This window comes from Onychomys torridus, chromosome 5, assembly GCF_903995425.1.
Source record: "Onychomys torridus chromosome 5, mOncTor1.1, whole genome shotgun sequence".
Classification (NCBI taxonomy): Eukaryota; Metazoa; Chordata; class Mammalia; order Rodentia; family Cricetidae; genus Onychomys; species Onychomys torridus.
Genome location: NC_050447.1, coordinates 97,346,023 through 97,351,852, shown reverse-complemented (window position 1 = coordinate 97,351,852; position 5,830 = coordinate 97,346,023). Strand labels below are relative to the sequence as shown.

The following is a 5,830-nucleotide window of genomic DNA, read 5'->3' as shown; positions in this document are numbered from 1 at the left end:
AGTGACTGAATTTCTTTTCTTTTTTTTTTTCTTTTGTTTTTCATGACAGGGTTTCTTTGTGCAACAGTTCTGGCTGTCCTGGAACTTGCTTTGTAGACCAGGCTGGCCTTGAACTCAGAGATCCACCTGCCTCTGCCTCTTGAGTGCTGGGATTAAAGGTGTGCGCCACCACTGCCTGGCTGTGACTGAGTTTCTTAGATTAGATTAGTTTGTATGAACAGACTAGAAAAAGATTCTGCTTGCCCTGACCTAAGCTTTCATGTTACAAGAAGGGTATAGAGAAGACCTTGTGGTAAGGACCTAAAGGAAGCCTTTAGGAACTTGTCCTGGAATGATGGCCTACAGAAAATGGTTTCAGTCCTGTACTTGGAAAGCTGTGAATTCTGCCAACCACCAGTAAGTTTTAGAAATTGTCCTAACCTTGCAAAGACTGAACAGCACTAGGATAAGCTAGACTGTAACCCCAAAAAGTTCAGAGGTAATTGGTTTAAGAAGTGAAATCTCTGGCAGTTTATTACAATAACACAAAAATAATACATGGACTAAATAAGCAAACAACTTTTGTCTTATTGCCGCCTCTCATTGAGTAGAGAGAGACATCTGTGTGGTGATATTTTATTTGTGCTGAAATGTGGGTATATTTTATTTGTGTTGAAATGTGATATTTTATTTGTGCTTTAATAAATAAAGCTTGCCAGGATAGCAGAGGTAAAAGCCAGCCGTTATAAGTAAACACAGAAGTCAGGCACATGCCCTTAATCCTATCACTTGGGAGGCAGGGATCTGTCTGGATCTCTGTGAGTTCAAGGCCACACTGGGAAAAAAGCCAGGTGGTGGCACATGCCTTAAATTCCAACACTAGTTAATCATAGAGGTCTGGAAGTCTGTATAGACAGGAAGTGACAGAGGTGGGCAGGAAGAGGAAGTGATGTAGCTGGACAGAGAGCAAATCAGATGGCAGAACAGCAAGACATGGCTAGACGGGAAGTATCGCTTTTGGAAGCTGCGGAGTTGGTGAGGTAAGGTTAGCTGTGGCTGTTCCTATTCCTCTGATCTCTCTCAGGCTTAAACCCCAATTTCTAGTTCTGAGTTTTTAATTTAATAAGACCATTTAGAAATTGGTCTACACATGTGCTTTCCCCATCCAGAGCCACAGAAGCATCTTTCATCATTTCTGTCCACTCTTAACTCCGTTGGCTTTGTTTGTTCTCCTATATTTAATGCTGGATTCCTTTTTTGAGAGTGTGTGTGTGTGTGTGTGTGTGTGTGTGTGTGTGTGTGTGTGTGTTTATAGGCATGTATATGTATGTACATGTATGTTATGTACAAGCAGGTGCCCAAGGAGGCTGGAAGAGGACATTGGATCTAAAATTTTACACCCATAGAGTAGATGATAGTTCACTTAGATTCCCTGCTTAATATTTTACCACATTTGCTTTATCTGAATGTATTACACTTCTGAGTTTTTTAAAAACTTGCCAAGCCTTTGACCCCTAAACACTTTGGACGTGTGTATCCTGACAACTGGGGCTTACATACTGCCATGTCTAAGGAAAGTAGTGTGCATTTCCCACTAGGTCACTCTGGGAGACAGATGATGTCTGTTTCTCTCTTTAGTGATGATGCTCTTTGACTTGTTTATATTTTAAATAGAGGCACCTTTTCTGTTTTGTGATGTGTACTAAGTGCTGTGCTACATTAACAGTGTATGGAAGATTTTAGCATTCTAAGTTATCATTGCCTAAATGTATTTGGTAATTGCAAAATGGTCATTTCCTATTTTCGTAGTTTGTTTTATATTTCCTAGTCTTGTATAGAAGCAGGATTCTCCTTAACTCTCTGTTTTGTTTTTTTTTTTTTTTTTTCCTAAGTATTGCTGTGGACAGGAGTTTTTATTGGTATGTTATAGTCCACTACCATCACTCTTTTCAATGTTTAAATGATGGCAAATATAACCCTCTCACACCACTTCCTGTGTTCTACAACTAGTTTGACTTATAGTTCATACAGTATTCCCAAAGCCCTTATTCTTGAACAGTCTTGGATTGGCTGTTTCTCAAAGAATCCCTACTTAGTGCTTAGAAACTGAAATTTGAGTACTAGCTTTATTCACTCTTTGTGGAAAATTGGCTAGGTTCTTTCAAGAGCTCAATAGATAATTTAATTTAAATGCAACTTCTCAAAATTCATCCTCATTTTACTCTTCTATGTCTGTCCCTAGAATCTTTACCTAAGAGGAGACCCATTCACCTTGTATGCTCATGAATAGGATGTAGGATTAAATTTTAAATAAACTAAGCCAACCAAGCAGAAATCCAAAATAGAATGTAGTGAGTAATACATGGGAAATGTACATTCTATTGACCCACTAACCAAAGCACTAGAACTGGCAACCATTGAGTTCTTAGTGATAAAATTAGAGTATTCCTAAGTAAGACATTACATCTTTAGGAATTGATGCCCTCATCCAATCTAAAGAGTGCTTCCTCTCAAAATTCATAATTAGCCATGCCTTTATGGTGCATGCTTAGTGGTGCATGCTTTTAACCCCAGCACTCAGCCTTCTGCAGAAGGTAGAGGCAGACAGATGTCTGAGTTTGAGGCCAGCCTGGTCTACAGAGTGTTACAAAACATCCAGGGCTACACAGAGAATAACCACAATATCCCATGATGGTTGCTGACAACCCACCAAGTTTTCTGTCAGCCCAGGTTTTCTGCAACATGCATAAACAAGAAGGCACTCAGAACTGCAAACAGATGTCTGTTACTCCTTGGATTTTTCACCTTCACCCAAAATATTTCACAATATTCTACAGTTACTCCCAGCAAATGAGAGTAAAGACCACTACTCAAATTCTTTGGTCAAGTTATTCACACTGTTTTCTGTGTAGGAGACAGCACTATTTCCCTAAAGTGGGGTTTGAGAAAATAGCATTGAACACAGGAAAAAGTGAGGCTTATGTAGCCCCCCCCCCAAAAAAAAAGCTGCAAGAGTAGTGATTCTTCAAGGGTTGGGGGATTTCTAGAGGAATTTTGGTTATGTAGGAATTTGGCTGAACATTTCAAAATTATTTGGCAGAACATTGTATCAGGGTATATAGAGTATGGAAAATGTCAAATTCCAGAAAATAGGTCAAGACCTGTTAAATCCACATTTTAGAGAAAACAGAAATGAACTTATTTTGACCTTGTAATAAGATGACTTCTAAGGATGAAGTGAGGATGGTCCATCACTACCTATTTATGTTTATTATTTCCCTTTGGAAAATTAACTCTGGTCTACATCCATTGGACAGCTGTGGGTCCAACTGGCTAGAACAGCACTCAGCTGAGTGACATTTAACTGTTTTTCTAGAGACCAAATGGAAGCAGACACCAGAGTCAAAAGGAAAATGTTGCTGATGGAAGCTAACTATTGTATTTATGTGGGGTTGAAAAAAACGAGAACTTGGCATCATATCCACCTGATCATATCCATCATATTCTTCCATTCAAACCATAGATGCCTAACTAAGTAAGAATCATCCATAACCCCAGAGCTCTATAGAATTAGAGGATCATGAGTTCAAGACTACACAGGGCTACGTGCAATTTCCAAGCCAGTCTAAGCTGTATAGGGAGGCCTCATCTTGAAAACCAAAAGAAAAAAATTAAACTCATTAATTTAAATGTTGTTTTGGGTTCTTTGGCTCTGGTGAATCACCTTTAACTATAGACTGACTAGTTGTGACTATCAAAAATTCATTGCTTGAAATCCTTACCAAAGTAAATCTCTAACCAGAAACCTATGGGAAGTAGTCAGAATATGAGTGCTCTGTCTTCTTGAGTGGGATCAGTACACATAGAACTGATAGTCCAAAGACCTAGCTTCTTCCATCAAGTGAGGATGCAGGAAGAAAATGCCATCACCACAGCAGAAAACAAGCCCTCCTCAGACATCTGCAGATCTGATGGTGCCTTCATTTTGGACTTCCCAGTGTGAAGAAATAGGAAATGAATTCACGTTGTTTACAAACATCTGGTGATTAGTATTTTGTTCTAGCAGACTGAATGGACAAAGCAGCATAGTTCAAAATAGCAGAGATTAGAAGTATGACCAAGAGAGTCGGGATGAAGTGCTTGCCCCACACTTCAAAAAAGTCAGCAATGGGAATTGTTAAATAATGTGCTGTTATTACTGCAGTGTTGGTGTTCAAACCCAAGGTCTTGCTCAAGCTAGGCATTCTTTCACCAGTATTTCACCATTCTTTCTCAGTCTTTCAGGGCCTTTAACAAACAAGACCTATCCCAAAGCTCAGGGGATATGTAGCTGTTGAAAGAAAGTAATGTTTAGAACTAAATTATTAATAATGAGCATCAGCAACTCGCCAACAATCCAAATGTAAATGAAATGTAGTCCTTTTATATGACATTAAATAGAGCAGCTGTCAATCTGTATGCACAGAGGTTGCAGTTCATGCTAGCAAAGTTGATGCTGAATGCCAGGACTGTGAGGAACTTTTAATACATGATAAATCCTCTGCAGTGCTATAGTATTATATTTATAATAAAATGAACATTATAAAAGGGATTTATTCTTCCCTCCATTCTTTCTCACAGAATTCTTTAATGCTATTCTCAGAAGCCAGATAGCAAAGTTTATGTTCTTTCCATTGGTTATTGTCTCCTTTTTTCTTTTTAATATATAATTTATTCGTAATTTGTGTTCATTGGTGTTTTGTTTACATGTATGTCATGAGGGTGTCTGTCATAAGGCCTGGAACTGGAGTTACAGTCAGTTGTGAGCTGCCCTGTGAGTGCTGGGAATTGAACCAGAGTCCTCTGCGAGACCAGCCCATGCTCTCAGCTGCTAGCCTTCTCTCTAGTCCCTCATTGTCTCTTCTTTTGTGGTCATTATGATTTCATTTGAATTCTTACATCTGTGATATGTTACATCCACAGTCCCCACCAGCAAAACCAGCAAGCTCAGTATATATAGCCTTCCTCTAAATCATAAGCTGGTCTCCAAGCAACTGAAATCATTCTGTTTACTGTACCTGCTAGTCTCCATCTGTGACATTAATTAGCAGCTTGCACACAGAAAGCACATTCTTCATAAATTCTAGTGGATGGAGGTGGCCTTCAAAACCATTTATTAGCGAGTAGTTTTTGCTGGCTCACAGAAAACTGTTGAGTAACTGTGAAATATTCTAGAAGAAAACAATGTGCCTTTGAAGTTCTTAAGTAGTTGTACATAGCTGATGGAAGATGGTCGAGCTGTTGCTTGCATGCATTATATAAAAAGCATATTTTATGCATTATATGAAAATAGACAATATTGCCTGTCAGAGCACAACTACTGATTGGTTACTACCCTTTTCCAAAATACATTCTTATCTTCAACCCCATTCCTTACACTACATATGCCCACAGGAAGTGTGCAAATATTTGGATGATTTTAATGTATTTTTTGTTCGATAAAAGACAAAGATACAGCTGGGTGATGGTGGCACATACCTTTAATCCCAGCACTTGGGATGCAGAGCCAGGCGGATCTCTGTGAGTTTGAGGCCAGCCTGGTTTACAGAGTGAGATCCAGGACAAGCACCAAAACTACACAGAGAAACCCTGTCTCGAAAACCAAAAAGCAAACAAACAAAGACAAAGATACAAACAGGATATACAGAAACAGATTTTCAGAACGTGAAGGGTGTGTGTGTGTGTGTGTGTGTGTGTGTGTGTGTGTGTGTGTGTGTTCCTCTAGGAAATTATGCAGTGGAAGATTGTATCAGTTTAGTTTTGTTGAACTACTGTTGCTCCATTCATATCGAAGAGTATAATTTCAGATAAT

At 38.9% G+C, this 5,830-nt stretch overlaps 1 pseudogene; it reads left to right on the top strand.

Moving 5' to 3' along the window:
* Window positions 1-972: 972 nt before the first annotated feature.
* The window catches only part of LOC118584637, a 9,344-nt pseudogene continuing 4,486 nt past the window's right edge, over window positions 973-5,830 (top strand).